Consider the following 20088-nt stretch of genomic DNA (forward strand, 5'->3'; position numbering starts at 1 on the left):
CGAAATATATTAATGGTTCCTTTTGAATTTTTTCCCTTTGCATAACCTTGGCATTATATTGGCAACTGTATAGAATACCTTCTACTGTATATATGTGCCATAGTCACTGTTGTGTGGTTCTATTTTATTTATTTATATACCCACTAACGTACAAAGAGCTAAAAAAAACAAAAAAACTATTCCAGCGCTTATACAAGTTTACCATAGTAAAACTGCAGTGAAAGGATGTTAAAGCATTGGAGGGCATTGTGAAGAATAGCAGGGTATGTTAAAGCATATTAATAAACAGGATAAAACAGGGTAAACTATTGTAAATGCATGGTACAACCTAGGAAAAGCATGATAGAACTGTATAAAATACCATGCAAAAATACTATTTCAAACTTTTATAAGGGAGTGTATCTTACCAAATATTTATTGTTATGATACTGTATTTATTTTGGAAGCCACAGTATAAAAGGACAACATGCACCTATTGCTTCATGCAGATATTTAAAGGCTGCATGTCCACCACATTCCTGCATTGTACTTAAAGAAGTCACTTGAGGCAAAGCAGCACAGACTTGTATATACTGGTAATTGAAATATAAATCTGCACAAAGCAGAAACGTGTGAACCCTTGGAAAAGCAGTTGTTGCTTATGGTATTGAAAGCATGTGATGGCAATTTGGTAAGACTCCTTTTCTTAGCTCTATGTACTTACATGTGCCTGCAGTGAAGCACAATCACAATCCACGGACACAAATAAATAAGGAGCAATTAAAGCTAAATGATTGAATCTGCATAGAAAAGCCCTTCATGTTTATGCTGTTTTGTTTAGTTCATTGTACTTGACAAGAGACAGCTGCAGCTTTGATTGAACATTTTGTTGGTTTTTTTTTTCTTCAAAAAGGAAAGAAGTTAGAATTACAATTCCCCATTGTTACTCTCTCATGATTACAGTTAGCATGCTCATAGCACTGTTATTTGAAGGTCATGTATGTCCAATATATGATATAGTGCAGAATTGTTTGTTTTTCCTATTATTTGAACTCTGTGTGACTTTTTGGTAATTTTAGAGTTAATACATGCTTCCACAATTCCGAAATTTTCTACTTCAAAAGGAAGATTGAATTTCCATGTGTGGCTGTAGCAATGGTTGAGTCAATGTGGATGCTGCGTGTTCCTTAGCAATGATAGCTAGGTTTGTCACAAAGTGAAACATTTAACCTATTCGGTGCTGTGACCTGCTTCGATATAATGTGCAAATCCTACTTGTGGAGAAGCTGTTTTAAAAAAAAAGTTAGCCTTTACAATATGTGTCTCTGCTCAGGGATTTCAAATGCTGGGTTATTGCAGACAGTGCGTAAAGGAGCACATGGCAATTTTACTAAATTAAAAGTTTTATTTTTTGAAAATTGTTGTATTTGTATAAATAAATTAGATTTGTAGGCTTTCCTTTTGTAAGATAAGAACAAATAATGATGTGCCAGATTAGACTTTCACAGATGTTCTTTTTTCCACAATAAAGCAATGTTAACTTGCATTCACATTAAGACTGTGATTATTCATTATGGTAATATTTATAACATTCATTAACAGCACATCTTTAGTACTGCTTGTATCTTCTGAGGCATGGATTCAAATGAACACTTATATTCAAATGTATCCAGTTCCACACTACTGAAAAAGACTTGAAATCTGAACAAGACTGCAAAACAGTGTGAGTATAATAAGATTTCTTACAGTATAATATTGTATTGTTCTTATGGGCAGTATAATAAGATTTCTTGCAGTATAATACTGTATTGTTCTTATGGGCAGTATTCATTTAGAGCTGTTCCTCTGGTGAGAACATGTGCTGTGTATTTTGGAGGCAAGCCCAAGCTTTTAGAGGTCCTAAGTGATCCTAACTTGAAAAATAGGTTTCTCAAGAGTGATCATTCAGGGAATTGTGAAATAGTCGATCAATGTGTGCATTCATATACTGGCGGAGACTGGTAAGGTCAGTTTTCTGATAAAGTGGAGACAACAGAAGCTCTTGGTTTTCCATATGCAGCAATACAAAAAAAAAAAACAATGAAGCTGTAACCTTGCCAAAGGCACATTTTCAGAGAGGAATACACTAGCAAGAAAATATTTCACATGTTTTTCTTGTAACTGTTTTGTTTGTTGTTCATTCTATATCATTTACTATTGCTTGAAAGCCCTAAAACTCATCTAATGTTGCCCAAAGAATTCTTGCAAGATATAAAATACTTGTCAGTAAAATGAGACAGTGTATCACCAAAGCCTTGAATGTTTTAAGACATTAAAAAGAAAACCTCACACACATACGTAAACGTACACACACACACACACACACACACACACACACACACACACACACACACCCCACCCCCCCCCCCCCCACACACACACACACACACACACACACACACACACACACACACACACACACACACACACACACACACACACACACACACACACACACACACACACACACAACACACACACACACACACACACACACACACACACACACACACACACACACACACACACACACACACACACACACACACACACACACACAAATGTAGTTGTTATCGTAAATAATTAAAAACAATTAAGGTTTGTATCCAAGGTATTTTATTAATCTTAAAATAGATTAATATTATTAACTTAAGGAGTAAGTAGCAGGGTTCTAAAAATTATTGCATTGCACATCCCCACGTGTGGCTACAACTGTTTAAATATCATACCTGCCATTTTTCTTTTCATTGTTAACATCCTGACAACTTTTTACACTTATAACTTTAAAGTCTGTTTCAAAGCTCATTTCAAAATGTCTGCTCTAATGCACTGATAGTGTAAGGATTGTTGCCCACATTGTCAATAACAATCTATGATGTGGTATGGAACTGAAAAGCCAGAACACGCATTATGTTTTTTTTTTGTTTTTTTATCTCTCTTCCTGCAGTGATTTAGAGGACAGATCTCAAACTCCAGTGCACTATAGCGGCCATTTTGAAAAGGGCTTTGAAACAGACTTTAAAGTTACAGGCACATTATTTATACAGTTGCAGCAACACGTGGGAACGTGTAACGCTATATTTTTTCGTAACCCCTCTATTTAGTCTTTAAGACTGGTGACATCATCTTCACACTTCAAAACAAAGTGAGACCTACATCAAAAAATTAACTATCTGTAATAATACTTTTAACAATGACAGTGGCATATTCTCTTCTTTAAAAAAAAAAAAAACAGGTGGCTTTTCAGCACCAGTAATGGCATTCTAACTCCATCGACTCTGCCTGCCTGTCTTTTCAGAACATTCACCTGAACAAAATAGGAAAACCACTGATTATAGGAATTGCTTTTTTATCAGTGGTTCATTTCAAACACCATCATTACAAACATTTATAAAAACTCATGTTTTCTTTGTGGCTAATATTGCATTATTGACTTATCTAATTGTTTTTCCACCAGGTTATATGCCTACATTTTCTACAACAGCAGTTTGCAACATTCCCTCTATAAGAGACACAATTCACCTTCCATGCACAAGAATGCTGCACTTACACGTTATCATGCCCATCGTTGTATAGTACAGTTTTGCAGTCTGCAGGTAGAATATCAAGATGGTGATTGCCAATATATGATACAATTGCAAACTGAACTTTTAAAAGATATGTTAATAATCTCAAAAATCCACTCTACTTGTGCAAAATATTGACATCTTTACAAGAACGGATGATTAAATCAACGTATAACTTTAGCTAAAATAGTCAGAAATGGGACAGTGTGGAACTAGTGGAATTTCTATATCAACTAGAAGCTGTGTGTGTTTACTTAAATAGGGTAAAGAAATCTGCTGATGGTGTCTAGCATGCTATGTGACAGGCACGATGCTCAAGAGTATCTGACATTCTTATTTTGCAATAATTTCATTGTTTCTGACATTGACCTGGGCAGTATGGGAGATGGAACGTGATTTAAAAAGCAGAGTCTCACATCTCCCACTAAAAGTGATCACTCTTCTGGTTACGGTTGCTAGAGACTTTGGGCCTGAGTTATTGAAAAATGATTTGACTGACACTTTGTAACAGTGGAAGAGTTCAAGGTGGGAATGTTCCACAAAAAAAGACACCAGATAGCTTGTTTCTTTGCTCTCTGTTTTTAAATCATGTCTTTAAAATACAGTTTCTACAACTCAAAGCAGGATAGAAATTATTTCAAGATGCTGCAGCTGAAGTGCAACAATTCAACTTGAAACTTAACCTTTGTAAGGATAGAAACAGGCAAATGGATATAAAAATGCAAACTGAGGGATTCAAAGTAAAAATGCTTTATATCATAGACATTTAACAAAAGAATGGAGGAAAAATAATCTTCTGTACCTTTACAAAAATGTACCATGGTAAAAGCATTGTGAAAACATTGCACAGCATTGTAAAAATTAGAAATATATTCTGGCTCAATGTTTACTTTTCAATCCATCTGTACTCTAACCGTGTTTTCATGGTAGCCTTCACACAGAACAAGAGAGGACGTGAAGGAGAAAAAAAATGCAAGGACAAGTGAGTGGTTTTGCTTTTACTCTGGTTATGAACAGACTTGCAGCATTTTATTTTAGAATAACGAAACACAATAATATTGAATACTTTTTTAATCCTTACTGATGAATCCATATTGAGTTACATGAATATTGTGTACTTACTAATAATTAATCTACATTTATTGAATTGTTATTTGATTAACTTAGAACATATCTTACACACACACACACACACACACACACACACACACACACACACACATATATATATATATATATATATATATATATATATATATATATATATATATATATATATATATACACACACACACACACACACACACACACACACACACACACACACACACACACACATATATATATATATATATATATATATATATATATATATATATATATATATATACATACACACACACACACACACACACACACACACACACACACACATATATATATATATATATATATATATATATATATATAGATATATATATATATATATATATATATATATATATATATATAACACACACACACACACACACACACACACACACACACACGTATGGAGTTTGCGGAAAAGCATGTAGATCATATTGTAAATATGTGGAAAAAGGTTTTGTGGTCTGATGAGACAAAAATTGAACTTTTCTGTCTAAATTCCAAGCGTTACATCTGGGGCAAGCCCAACACTGCACATCACCCAGTCAACACCATCCCTGCTGTTTAGCATGGTGATGGCAGCATCATGTTATGGGGATGCTTCTCTTCAGCAGGGACTGGGAAGCTTGTCAGGATCGAGAGGAGAATGTATGGTGCAAAGTACAGGTGAATCCTTGAGGAAAACCTGTTTGAGTCAACCAAGACTCTGAAACTCGGGAGGAAATTTACATTTCAGCAGGACAGTGACCCGAAACACAAAGTCAAAGCCACACTGGAGTGGTTGAACAAGAAGAGAATTAATGTTCTTGAGTGGCCCAGTCAAAATCCTGACTTGAATCAAATCCAAAATTTATGGGACTTGAAGATTGCAGTCCATCGACGATCCCCAACAAACTTACCAGACTTACTTCGCAAAGCTAGTGGAAATCTATCCAAAAAGACTCATAGCAGTAATTGCTGCAAAAGGTGCTACTACCAAGTACTGACTTAAGGGGCTGAATACTTATGCAACCAGTAAATTTCATTTTGTACATTTTCTTTTGCTGATTTTCAACCTTCTCCTCATATAACAGTATTCAGTTTAACCACTACAGCTTTGAATAAAAAAGTTTGTTTGAAAAAAATGTGCATAAAGTATTTATAATTCAACATAATGTGACATTATTGGTAGGGAGTGAATACTTCTGCAAACCACTAATATATATATATATATATATATATATATATATATATATATACACACACACACACACACACACACACACACACACACACACACACACACACACACACTGAACAAAAATATAAACGCAACATGCAACAATTTCAAAGATTTTACTGAGTTAAAGTTCATATAAGGAAATCAGTCAATTGAAATAAATTCATTAGGCCCTAATCAATGGATTTCACATAGCTGGGAATACAGATATGCATCTGTTGGTCACAGATACCTTAAAAAAAAAAGGTAGGGGCGTGGATCAGAAAACCAGTCAGTATCTGGTGTGACCACCATTTGCCTCATGCAGCGCGGCACATCTTCTTTGCATAGAGTTGATCAGGCTGTTGATTGTGGCCTGTGGAATGTTGTCCCACTCCTCTTCAATGGCTGTGCGAAGTTGCTGGATATTGGCGGAAACTGGAACACGCTGTCGTACACGTCGATCCAGAGCATCCCAAACATGCTCAATGGGTGACATGTCTGGTGAGTATGCAGGCCATGGAAGAACTGGGACATTTTCAGCTTCCAGGAATTGTGTACAGATCCTCGCAATGTGGGGCCGAGCATTATCATGCTGAAACATGAGGTGATGGTGGCGGATGAATGGCACAACAGGCCTCAGGATCTCATCACGGTATCTCTGTGCCATCGATAAAATGCAATTGTGTTCGTTGTCCGTAGTTTAGGCCTGCCCATACCATAACCCCACCTCCATTGTCAAATTCTCTAAAACGACGTTGGAGGCGGCTTATGGTAGAGAACTGAACATTCAATTCTCTGGCAACAGCCCTGGTGGACATTCCTCAGTCAGCCTGCCAATTGCACGCTCCCTCAAAACTTGAGACATCTATGGCATTGTGTTGTGTGACAAAACTGCACATTTTAGAGTGGCCTTTTATTTTCCCCAGCACAAGGTGCACCTGTGTAATGATCATGCTGTTTAATCAGCTTCTTGATATGCCACACCTGTCAGGTGGATGGATTATCTTGGCAAAGGAGAAATGCTCACTAACAGAGATGTAAAAAAAAAATCCTTTTCATGCATCATGGAAAATTTCTCGGACCTTTTATTTCCGCTCATGAAACATGGGACCAACACTTTACATGTTGCCTTTATATTTTTTTTTTTATATATATATATATATATATATATATATATATATATATATATATATATATATATATATATATATATATATATATATATATATATATTTAAACTTTTTAAACAAATTTCTCCAAATTCACCTCACCTAATTAAAATCCAATTCTCTCACCAACATATTTCCTCCTACATCTGGATGTCTTTTTGATTAGTTGTAATATTTTTCCAACTCCCCTCTTTCTTTCCCAGCTTGCAGCTGGATGAGAAAATGATCAGCTGCTCAAAAGAACTAAGAACTTGAGCCAAGGTTATGTGATTGAACAGCCTTTACAAAAACATGCTGCCTATGAGTGTACAGCAAACATCTATTGTGCCAGAGAAGGAGGCTGACAGGTGTCTAATTTAGTGCTAATGGTTGATCTATTGTATTGCTCTGCTGGGCAAGGTGGATATGAGCCAGCTTTGAAAGAGAAGTTTGCATGTTCTACATCTTAAGACTGTCTGTTGATTTGGCTCTTATCTCAGAGATGGAGGCTATTCCATTCCCCAGTCACATAGATAGCACTGGGAGGTTTAGAAAGATTCAGTCCCTACAACACACACACACACACACACACACACACACACACACACACACACACGTATATAGTGGCAGAGTAAGGGGAGCATGTGTGACAAGGCAAAGTGTGCAAAATCACTTAATTAGTTACTGTATCATGGTTGCTATTTCTGTTACTGGCCAGCCTTGATAGATATACGGTATCTTTACTGCTTGTAATTTAACAACTGAAATCATTCCATATCCAGTGTGTCACTAATTAGGTGATTAAGTGCATATGCTTCAGTCAGAGTCACTCAAGCATGTCATGGTCAAGGACGAGTGATCGAGTGATTAAAAAGAAACCAAAAACATTTTGTCAATGTCTATCATTTATATACAGTACATAATTTTTTTCTCATTGAAAATAAATATGTTTTAATAGTGATACATTTCTTTTGATGCTCTGTATATATTGTGACAAACTGAGGTTAGTTTGCCACTTGCAGGATCTTGTCACACTGTCTTCTTGACAAAATGAATTATTTCCACAACAAAATGTAATGTAAAACAGGGTGGCGCCTGTATATTTATTTATTTATACACAAAACAAAACCTAGTTCCAGTTTGGATCCCTTAACCAACCCAAGTTTCTAACTATAAACTGGATGGCTAAGCCATTTACCAGTATCCAAACCTAACAGTATCATAATACTGGTCTATCATCTCCTCTGCCACAGCCTTCTCCCGCACCTACTACACCTGCACCTGCACCTCCTCCACCTCCACTTCCTCCTCTGCCCTCACTGCCCTGCCATTATATATATATATATATATATATATATATATATATATATATATATATATATATATATATATATATATATATGTGTGTGTGTGTGTGTGTGTGTGTGTGTGTGTGTGTGTGTGTGTGTGTGTGTGTGTGTGTTCAGTTCACATTTGCTTACTGTTTATAGAGAAATTGGTACAATAGGTGCCTCATTTTAAAAATGTCTAGTAATGTTGAAATAATGTTTTAAATGAAGTGTGTGTTCACAAAGCTTAATACATGTGGAAGTAAATCTGAAGTCAAAGTAATTTATATTCAAGATTGCTCACATTTTTTAAAACTACATTCCAGATTGATGCCAAAGTTATTTTCTTGACATTTGAAATGAAAGTGAAATACAGATACTTTTTGATACTGAAGAAATAACCTACTTTTGAATCAATACTTCAGCTAAGTAATGCTTCTGAAAAACAATGTTTGGTTTTTTGTTTATGTTTTTTATTAATTCAAAAATAAACTCACATAGACTGATTGAGGTAATTTACAAGGTACAAGTTCCCTTTGGTCGTAGCAGATTGAAAGCGAAATATTGCACCGATTATGTAACTCGACTCGTCAATTTTCAGAAGTGAGTTTATTTCAGTTTCAATATGCTTTTTGTGTGGTTAATTAATCACAACACTTTTCTGACGTGATAAATGTTTCTAAGGGTGAATTGTTCTTTCCACAATAATTCATATGCAATCTCTCGGCTCTCCTTTATTTGAATAGACATTTAAAAAGTGGCACTGCTGGGTTTTGTGTAGTCCTTGAATCCTGTCCACTCCCCATTACACATGGAAACATAAATATCACTCAATTCAATAATGTTTCGTATATAGCAATGATTTCCTGAAGTGATTTTTAACAATAATAATGTAACCTGGCTGGCTGTTTGGTGGGGGGGGGGGGGGGGGGGGCAGTTTCTTAAGTAATTATTAGGTGTAATACCACAAAGAGAAAAAGAGCCCTCAGTCAGTATTTTAGAAGTCAGTTCTTAAAGTTGAGAACTATGTCAAGATGTCAAACATACTGAAACAAGCTTGCGGAAGATTGGAGAGTAGAAGCAGGTAGTACTTTGAAAACAGCAGGTTCTTTCATTTTGCATAAAAGGTTAAACAACACACCCAAGCTGCTGATATAGCCCCAGACCTTTCAATGGTGCAAAATTCATGCATACTAAGAAATAGTCCCATTCGGATCTAATTCAATAAAAGGCCTGGACTGTCCCGGCTGGCCAATCAGGGTGCTTCTGTCAGGCCCAACATCTCCTGAGCTGAGCCTGGAGGTCCCTGGGGCGCTTTCCCCACATGTCTCAAAGTCAGCACAGGTGCAGTGAGGAGGAGCATCGCTCTGCTGGTGCAGACAGCAACAAACGGATCCCGCTGCCAGCCTCCATTACAATTGAAAGAAAGGGAGCAATTGGGCTCCAGGCCAGAATCAACTCTGAATGAGTGCCCGTGCAGGGATTATTCGGTACTGCAATGTATACCTCATCTGAAGATGTACAACACAGTACACTTATCAAGCATGATTAGACCAAACTTTAGTACTTCTCATTTTCACTTTAACACTTTATATATATATAATCTATTTGTACAGTAAAGTACATGCCGATAATGCAAATATATTCACACATTCAAATTGTAGATATGTTTATGCATTAACAGAATATAATGTTATAATATTAACAAGTGACCCCAAAAATGAACCCTTTGCCGTGACACCACACATTATTCAGTGGTATGCAATCTCGTGCAATAAGATCCTGCCTCACAATATTGCATATTATTGCCAATGCAGAGCTGCCAACTATTGTCTGCTACAGAATTTCTGGAAGGAAGGGACTAGGCAGACTTTCAGATTATTTATTTGGAACATTTGCGGATCACAATTTTTTTTTGGTTTTATAAATTCTTGTACGTCTTTATACCTTTCAACAAGTTAAGTGTTTATATGCTGCTTATACAGTAAATTTGCCTTCTTCACAAACTCCTAATAGAAGTAACACAAACAGCAGGCATGAACACTAAAGAAAGACTTTTTTATATTTCTGTAAACACTTGAATCTTTGGCTGTACAGCACTCCTTCAGTAGATTAAAAAAAAATAAAAAAAAAAAACTTAAAAAAAATGTATCATATCGGTTCCCCTATGGAATTAATAGTCTTCGTCCCAATCTCATTGTAGGTAATTTCTGAATATTAACAGCGCTAAAAGCGTTTTTCTTTCATTAGATGGGCCCTTGCCAAATTCAATCCTTATAAGTTTTTTTTTTCATTAGTTTGCCTTTGAGAGGAGCCTACAAAGGTTGATTTAGAATTGAATGCTACAGATTGCTAAACCTATGACATTAGTCAAGGGGCAGGGCGTTTGACCAGGATTTATACTGGAGCCAAAGACAGCTGGATGGTATTGGGGCAGTGCCAGCTGCACCTGGGTAAAGTAATGGACCACTCTGTGGTTGATACCAGCTTTATCTGGGTCCCACAAGGTAGCATTGCAAATACATGCACAGATTGTTGACATATTTATGTTCTCCTTGGCAGTGTGTGTTTTTATATAGGAAGACATTACATTTTGTGCTAGTAAACCCAATCAACAGCAGGTCATGAATGAGGCCTAACTGGTATAGCCAAGGTATGAAAATATTTAAATAAGGCTGTAGCAGGGGGAGATCTGTGTTGCGTAATCTCCTGGCGTGTTCACAGTGCTTCAGGAAGAGGGCGGCAGTCGCCCAACAACCGCCTGTGAGTCATGGCAGTGACACGGGGAGGTGGGAAAGTGGGTGTGTGGACTTTCCCCCTCTCTGAATGGCTGAGAGGCGAGTCTTGGGAGATTGTTAGCCCTATAAGTTAACGCTCTGCTGTTTCCTCAGGTCTGCCCTCTTAGATACGCTGTGTGTACGGAAGCGCTGGTTGACGACCGAGAAACCAGCTGGGAGAAATATGGCAACGAACAAGCCAGAGAGTGACAGCGGGGAACCCTTGGGCAGACCCCCGAAGTATTGTTTAGAGCAGGCAGGGAGCCGCTAGAGTAGGTCGGTGATCCGGGTCGTGCGGGTAGCGGCGACCGGGATAACGCTGCCGAGTGCAGCACCTTTTATTTGTAGTTTTATTACTGTGTTATTTTTCCTTGTTCTTTTCGCCTTCTATTTTCATTATTATTTCTTTGAGCACCTGTGAGTGTGCCCGCAGTTAATTCTCTTACCAGCTTTGGTATTTCCATGGTGCTGTCTATCATTGCTGATAGGCAGCCCACGGACAACAGTGCCCTCTGCCGGTGAAAAGTTAAAAAAAATGTCCTGAAAATAAAACTGGACACCTGCGTGGTGTTCCAAGTACAACTGTTCTGTCTCTTGTGTCAGTGAATCACCCACCACCCTTCCACAAAGGCATTTCTGTATTGTGCTCAATATGCTGCATGAGAGTCTACAGTATTTCAATCTGTAGCTTTGCCAATGGCAGTATTTATTATTTATACAGCAGTGTTATTTATTTATTTGAAACAGGAAAATAATAAGATTTACTGTACTGAAGGTAAACAAAATAGTATAGGGAGCATCTGAACTGTTTAATTAAGACTATTGGGATGATTAAAAAGTACATAAAATATGTGCTTTCACAAATGTGACTTTAAAACCACTGTTTTTTCTTTGTTTTCTTTTTTTGAAGAAATATTGCAATGCATTCTGAATAGGCATGTGTACATTCTGTACTGCTAAAGAACACATTCCAGCAGGAAGAACATTGATTCACAAGATTGTGAAATGTGAAGATGTCACAGAGGGCCGCAATGGGTGACGACAGACCAGAAACAGGAACTGACTCTGAACACAGGCTTTGAAATGGTGAAGGCGCTGCTGCGCAGTTTAATAATGAAACAGGCAGAAAATAAAAGGTTTGTAACAATACAAAAACAGGACACGGCACATGAGGCCAAAATAAATAGACAAACAAAATGAATACACTGACAAAACACAGAGTGGACGAACGCTACACAAACAATTGAGATTGATAATTACACTTATCTCTCGCTCTTTTTTCTCTTTCTCCCCCGTTCTCCACTCCCGAACACACAACCCCGCGTATGTGACAACATGCTCCTTTTATGCAGCTGTACCGAGACTCGACTGCTAATCAATCATTCAACTGGAGTCTCGGTACAACTGCACGTGAATTAATCAAGTGCAATTCCCCGTGCTCACATATTACTACATTTTACTTGCACGTGAAGTGCTGTGCAATCCTCATGCCTAAATACACATATACATTTTAAACACTCGTGTTACACAGACCCGTTTATATCCCGTGTACCAATGACTATACACCAACATTTAAACACACCACACGCAACACATAACAGATAATATACACAGGGGCGGGCACTTTGTCACAGAAGACTATCATGTAAACGCAATTACATATACTTAACTAAAACATTTAAACTTTCTAATTGTGTAATATCCTCAATGGAGCTTGCATTTTACCATACTGACTGTTTGTGACCAATAGTAATTTAATACATGTACGTTGTGTGTTTAGCACAAGAATACTGTTAAATATAATGTGGATTAAACACTACTGTATATGTACAAAGAGGCCCTGGAGTTAGAGGTTGTAGAAATTATTATTATTTTTTTTTTTATTTAGTGTGTCCAATTATTATTTTACCCACGCTTTTCTTCCAATTTGGGAGAAATGTCCAATTGCTTTTCTCACGCAGAAATTCCCCACATGGCTCAGGAGACCCAACGATTCAGTGGCCGTCCTCCGATCTCACAACCAAGCCAAGTTTCTTTTTCACCCAGGAACATGAGAGCGGATGTTAGAGAGCTACCAACCTCTGGAGGTCAATTGTCGGCCCTGCAGATGTCTGCCCTGAGCATACTGGGCACCTGGCCAGCAGGGTTTGCTGTAGAGCGATGAGGAAAAACAGTCCCTGCCCGTTTTACCTCCCTAACCCACAATGCAATGCTCTGTTCAGAGTCCCCAGCGAAGACCGGCCTATTTCAGACAGCCAGGACGTGAACCTGGTGACCCACTCAGGGACTTAAATCAACACTCAATTAATATCCTTTTTTCATTTTGGTAATCTTTTAAAAAAACAAAAAAACATGCATCAGCATATGCTTTGCCATCTGTTGTTTTGTCATATCAGTGAAGAAAATGCATCTATGCACAAATACACCTAAAGAACTACACACTGTGCTCACTTACCACATCAAATCTGTTGCTGGAATAACATGGAATTACATTAGTGAAGGGGGGTAGAAAATAGTGTGCATGAAAATTAACTGTAATTGTATCTGAATATCATTTAGACAAATAAGCAGATAAGTTTTCAATGAAACTCATCTATATCAAACAATAGCGTGTCTTCCTGTCTGTTTAAAAAATAGCAGAAGAGCTGCTAGTGTATTTTGAGAAGTGAAGGCGTGTTCAGCATGCAGCAGACTAGATGTACTCATGTGTGACACTGTCAGCATGATTTTCTAAAGGAGCAAAATAAGAACTAGGTCACAAAATGATTTTTAAAGCCTGATTAATGTAACCATATCACTTATTTCACCCCTTTTGAAAACCATGCTGTAAGTGTGATACTGGAACATACTTTAATATTAGACAAGTATGCATCTTTCTGTCCAATGAGCCGTCAGAACGCTTAAAAAAACTCCCATTCATTTTTAGTGCTGTGCTCCATTACGCGTATCAGTGACTAACTTTCTATTTAAACAGTAACTGCACTCAGACACTCAATGTAGCATAAAGGAATATCCACTAGAAAGTGCCCTGAGGGCATCAGACAGTTTGTCATTTACTCCCACCTTTCACTTCCAGAGCTCGCAGCTCTACGAAATCAAGCCAATCTGTCCCTAACCCAACCCCAACGCTAACTTAAACAACCCCCTGCCCTAAAACCTAACCCTAACCCAATACCCAACCCTAAACCTAACCATTAACAATCATCTGATGCCGGGACACTTTTTAGGAGATGTTGCCATGGCCAGGATTGAAACACAGTGTGCCGAAATGAACAAAACACAGCAGTGAGATTAACACACGTTAAAATAATTAATCTCCAAAAAATGTATGCGTTAATCACAGAAGTTAACTTAATTAATTGACAGCCCAAATATATATGTGTGTGTGTGTGTGTGTGTGTGTGTGTGTGTGTATATATATATATATATATATATATATATATATATATATATATATATATATATATATATATATATATATATATATATATATATATATATATATATATATATATATACACATATATATATATATATATATATATATATATATAAAGTTTTAGGCAGGTGTGAAAAAATGCTGTAAAGTAAGAATGCTTTCAAAAATAGACATGTTAATAGATTATATTTATCAATTAACTAAATGCAAAGTGAGTGAACAGAAGAAAAATCTAAATCAAATCCATATTTGGTGTGACCACCCTTTGCGTTCAAAACAGCATCAATTCTTCTAGGATTTTGTAGGCATATAGTCAGGTGTATGATTAAATAATTATACCAAACAGGTGCTAATGATCATCAATTCAATATGTAGGTTGAAACACAATGTACGAAAACACAGGAACTGGGGTGCAGAAAAATGGCAGCAGGTGCTCTGGACTGATGAGTCAATATTTGGCTGTAGTAGAAGGCAGTTTGTTCGCCGAAGGGCTGGAGAGCGGTACACAAATGAGTGTCTACAGGCAACAGTGAAGCATGGTGGTGGTTCCTTGCAAGTTTGGGGCTGCATTTCTGCAAATGGAGTTGGGGATTTGGTCAGAATTAACGGTCTCCTCAATGCTGAGAAGTACAGGCAGATACTTATCCATCATGCAATACCATCAGGGAGGCATCTGATTGGCCCCAAATTTATTCTGCAGCATGACAGTGACCCCAAACATACAGCGAAAGTCATAAAGAACTATCTTCAGCGTGAAGAAGAACAAGGAGTCCTGGAAGTGATGGTATGGCCCCCACAGAGCCCTGATCTCAACATCTTCCAGTCTGTCTGGGATTCCATGAAGAGAGAGAAGCAACTGAGGCTGACTAAATCCACAGAAGAACTGTGGTTAGTTCTCCAAGATGTTTGGGCCAATCTACCTGCTTTTGAGTTCCTTCAAAAACTGTGTGCAAGTGTACCTAGAAGAATTGATGCTGTTTTGAAGGCAAAGGGTGTTCACATCAAATATTGATTTGATGTAGATTTTTCTTCTGTTCACTCACTTTACATTTTGTTAATTGATAAATATAAACTATTAACATGTCTATTTTTGAAAGCATTCTTACTTTACAGCAATTTTTCACACCTGCCTAAAACTTTTGCACAGTACTGTACATTATTTTTTTCTTATCGAAAATAAATATGTTATAACAGTGATACATTTCTTTTGCACAGTACTGTATATCTAAATGAACCACAAGTACATACGTATTTGACTCCTGCCCTATAGAAACAGCTGTACTGTATAAAACAGGTCTCCTTTCTAAATAACAGGTGTTTACAGTTGTACCAGCAGCAAATGGCTGTCAGGGGATTTTGGGGCTGTTTTGTATAGCTGCCAGATATTTTAATTGCAGGCTTAATGTAGAACTGCTTTGGATTGGTACTAAGCACATACAGTGGCAAACATTGAGGGCATAAAGGGACTCTGTCACTGAGAGCTTTATAAATGGAAATGAGCTCAGAATATTAACACAAAATATGTTGATGTGGATTTCCATGGTTTTCAAACTCATTTAATTAAATTGACATTCACCAAAGAGCCAAAGACTTTAAATTATTCTTACAGTTGCAATCTGAGCAGAAGTACAAAGTGTTGAATTAATAGTATTATAGAAGGCTATATCCAGCTTGATGGATGTAATACTAGTGGATGTTATTGGTCAAGGAGTTTGGGCCTATATATCCCTCTAACCACAAAGAAATCCTCTACAAATCAAACAATGTGTCATAAATGTCGGGGGGTTCCATTTAATTTGGTTTTCTGAGGGGTTTATGAGGACCTTTATTGGTCTGAGTGTCCCCTGAACACATGCCAGCGACTCCCTTGAACTTCAGTCAAAACTTGTCTGTCAAAAATTCTAGTAACGTATTCATTTAATACCCTGCATATCTTCTACCTACTGACGTCAATTCATCTTAAAGGACTTAGCTGACTGGCCCACATATTCTTGCTGTGTGTAGGAAATGTAGCAGTGACTTTTACTGCTACTCAGGGTCTAGAGGAGGATAATAATAGTCTTCAATGCCACAGTGAAATTAAAAGATAAAGCATTTGGCCTCCGCAATTACTCATGCTTGTATGCTATTATGCCATTAGGCATTCTATTCATCTGCTTTGTGGACTACTGGGTTGATTCTGTCTTAATTCTAGTTGATGTTTGCAATACAAATTTTCTCTTTTTTTTTTTTTTAGTTTTGTATCATTTTTATGTCTGTTGAGAAAGAAACTTGGATTACTGATTCTCATATGTAATTTTTTTAAATGTAAATTTTAGCACTTTATATCAAACAAGGTGGGACAAACTGTTATATTTTTAGTGCATGTAATGATTGTGTGTAAACTCAGACAAGTCACTTTTTGTACATGGAACAAGAACTTGTTATTATTATTATTTTTTTTTTTTGCAATAGGGTAATCTTTTCTGGAAATGTGTTAACACAGTGAGATTAAGAACTCTTTCACAATGCCTTTATTGAAAAGTGTTCCCTTGTGACTTTGGGGTAAACTTGCCCATTGAAAGTTAAACTATATCCCCCCAAACAACAACGGAAAAGGGAAAAAAAATCATGCAAAACAGAAAAGGCAAAATGCATATCCTATTGCCACCAAGAGGATCAATGGTATTTGTAGCTGTTCGTTTGTTCTCCATATAAAAATCCTGTAAATAGAAATCCTTTAATGCTTTTTAACATTGGTTTATTTGAGCATGTTGTGCACGCTCAAAACAGTTGGATGGCCATATGTTATATTCATAAAGGTTGTCTTTGAAACCACAGAGCTTCCCCAGCATTTGTGTGTAAAATGGAGCACATGCAGATCCCACTCAGAGCTCCTTGGTGTTCATATTATGATATTATGTAATGTTATGTAATATTTTGTTGCTGCACAAGTGAGGATTATCCCTCCTGGAAACTAATATTAATTACAGAAAGCCACTGACCAAGATATTTCAAAGTAAGCATGGAATTCACATGCAGGGCTTGAACGCTGAAAAATAGATTGATGTGTGATTCATTCTTTAGACATTTCCAATAGGTATTTTGGAATCCCCTTTTCTGTTGTGTTCAATTAAACATTTTTGGACAGATACTTTTGTGGCTCACTTTTAGATTAAATAAAGGAAGGTTATTAAAGCATGTTTACTAGTTCATACAGTAAGTGACTTTCTGTCCAATGAGCCATCAGAACGTTTAAAAAAGGGATGCACATATAGTATGCATCATTTTGAACAGTCCAAGGGTCCCCTACTATGTTACACATCTATTGATGTAAGTTTGAGTCATAAATATTTAACTGAACAGCTATAACATTGCTATTGTCATTGACACAACCAGTTACTTGTGAATGTTTTAATAAAGTAAGTTAATTGTTCAAATGCTGCTTCCTGCAACCAAGGTTTTAAAAAAGAAGATATTTTGGTTCTTTTCTTGTTCATGTTGGTATATACATATTAGATCTGGCTCTTAACCCTTTCGAATGCAGTAATCAGATACAGTGCAGGAAACTGTACTTGTACACACATAGACACTCGTTCTCAGCTATGAAACTGACTATATAGGGCTAAATCATCTTTAGGGATACATCAATACTTGCCATGTGCATTTTGAAGAAGGATTACTCCCATTTCTCAAGTCGGACAAGGATGTTCTTGGTATCAAAATAAAGGTTAGCAATTAAAGTTGAATCATGTAAGGATATCCAGCGTTCTTCAAAGAGGGATGAGAGAAGTTTATTTTAAACACGTTGGGGTGCATTAACATCCTTTGTCACTGATGAAGGATTCATTAAAAAGGACTCCGCTAAGTAAACTTTCATTATTAGAATGCTTTAAATCTGTTATGCATCTCCATCTATTTGGAAAATATTGAAAGTTAAAACTTGACAAAAGTTTCAACCAGTGCCTTCATTTCTAATACATTTCAAAATGAATTACCAGTATATTGCTAATGGAATCATTCAAATCATTGCAGGAAGTACCCCCAGGCATCACTGTCACTCAGTGTAAGGCTGCTCCACAAACGTTACAAGCACAGCAAAAAAACTGCATCGGTTATTTTTTAATTAATTGATTAATTAGTTTTTTGGTTTACTAACTGATTAGCATTCTTTGGATAATATGCATGTTTTTCCCTGCTGTATGACCTTTGTCTAGAAACATTGTCATCACACTGATTCCTAGGGAATACTAAGTACAGAACGTGAATGCAGACCTTCATGGAACTTCTTGGAACCTTGCATACATAACCAAGTCAAACGAGTCAAATTGAAAATGTGTGCAAGTTCTTAAGGGGTGAAGGGGAGCACTTTTTCGAGTCGTTGTGACAAAATTAATTGATTTCTGGTGGGCCACATTACAAAAACAACACCGATACTGAAAAAAGTAAGTGAGACAACTTCTGTTTACAATTGTTTTGTGAAGTTCTCACACCTTCTTCAGAGTTCTCATCCCTGTATATCAAAGTTCTTCATAACAGCATCATATCTAAACACTGGTGTCCTTTTATTCAATCCTGCTGGGGTTTTCCCTCATGGCTGGTTTAGTGGTCTCATTATTAACGTCACTAAAAAAGTAGTTAGAGGTCCACAACTAAACAGGTTTACAAGTTCTAGGGTGATGATGTCACTGCATTGTTACAATGTCATTTAATTTAACTCATATTAACATTGTCTGATATAACTATCAATGGAGATAATAATGGTTGTGGTGGGCAGGCTCTGTCATTACCTTGAGTATGTTTTAAGTTATTACATGTAGAGTGCTTTACTCAAATAAATATTTTAAGAAATGTAGAAACTCCATATCTGGGCTTTGATCTGTACAGAATCGCCTGAGACCTGAAGCAAAGATGCGGCATCTTTTGACTCTTTTAAAGTGTGTGATCTGGAAAAGCCATACGCTCTGGACTTAATACCCAGTGTTATTGCTTGACAGAAGAGGTATTAGGACAGGGATTACATGTCAATTCTGGGCTCAACATTTGAACATCGACAATTTTTCCAAAACAGAAACACTTGCCATTTGTGCATTGTATTTGAGTTTTACTTTTAGGAAACTTTGTTTTTGTCCGATAATTCAGGAAGAAGATCGTTGTCACTCCTGCTGTTTATAGGGCTAGTATATTAGGGCATGATTCATTTTCCAAGTTGCGCTCAACCAGCCCTAAAGTCAAAGCAATTATGCAACAAGTATTCATCATACTGTTCTCCCACATGCACACTTTTATAAAGTCTCTGGCACAGATGATTATCTGTTAAGGTCAGACTATACAGTACTGATTGGAAAATATGTTGGGGGGGGGGGGGGGGGGCGAGGGGACAACAACAAGAAGATTCCCTGTTATCCAACTCTTTTTAATATAATTCCAGACTTTGACTGTTATTTAGTAAAACATAGAAATATAACATAGAATGTTAAAGG

Source organism: Polyodon spathula, chromosome 8 (genome assembly GCF_017654505.1).
Source record: "Polyodon spathula isolate WHYD16114869_AA chromosome 8, ASM1765450v1, whole genome shotgun sequence".
Lineage (NCBI taxonomy): Eukaryota > Metazoa > Chordata > Actinopteri > Acipenseriformes > Polyodontidae > Polyodon > Polyodon spathula.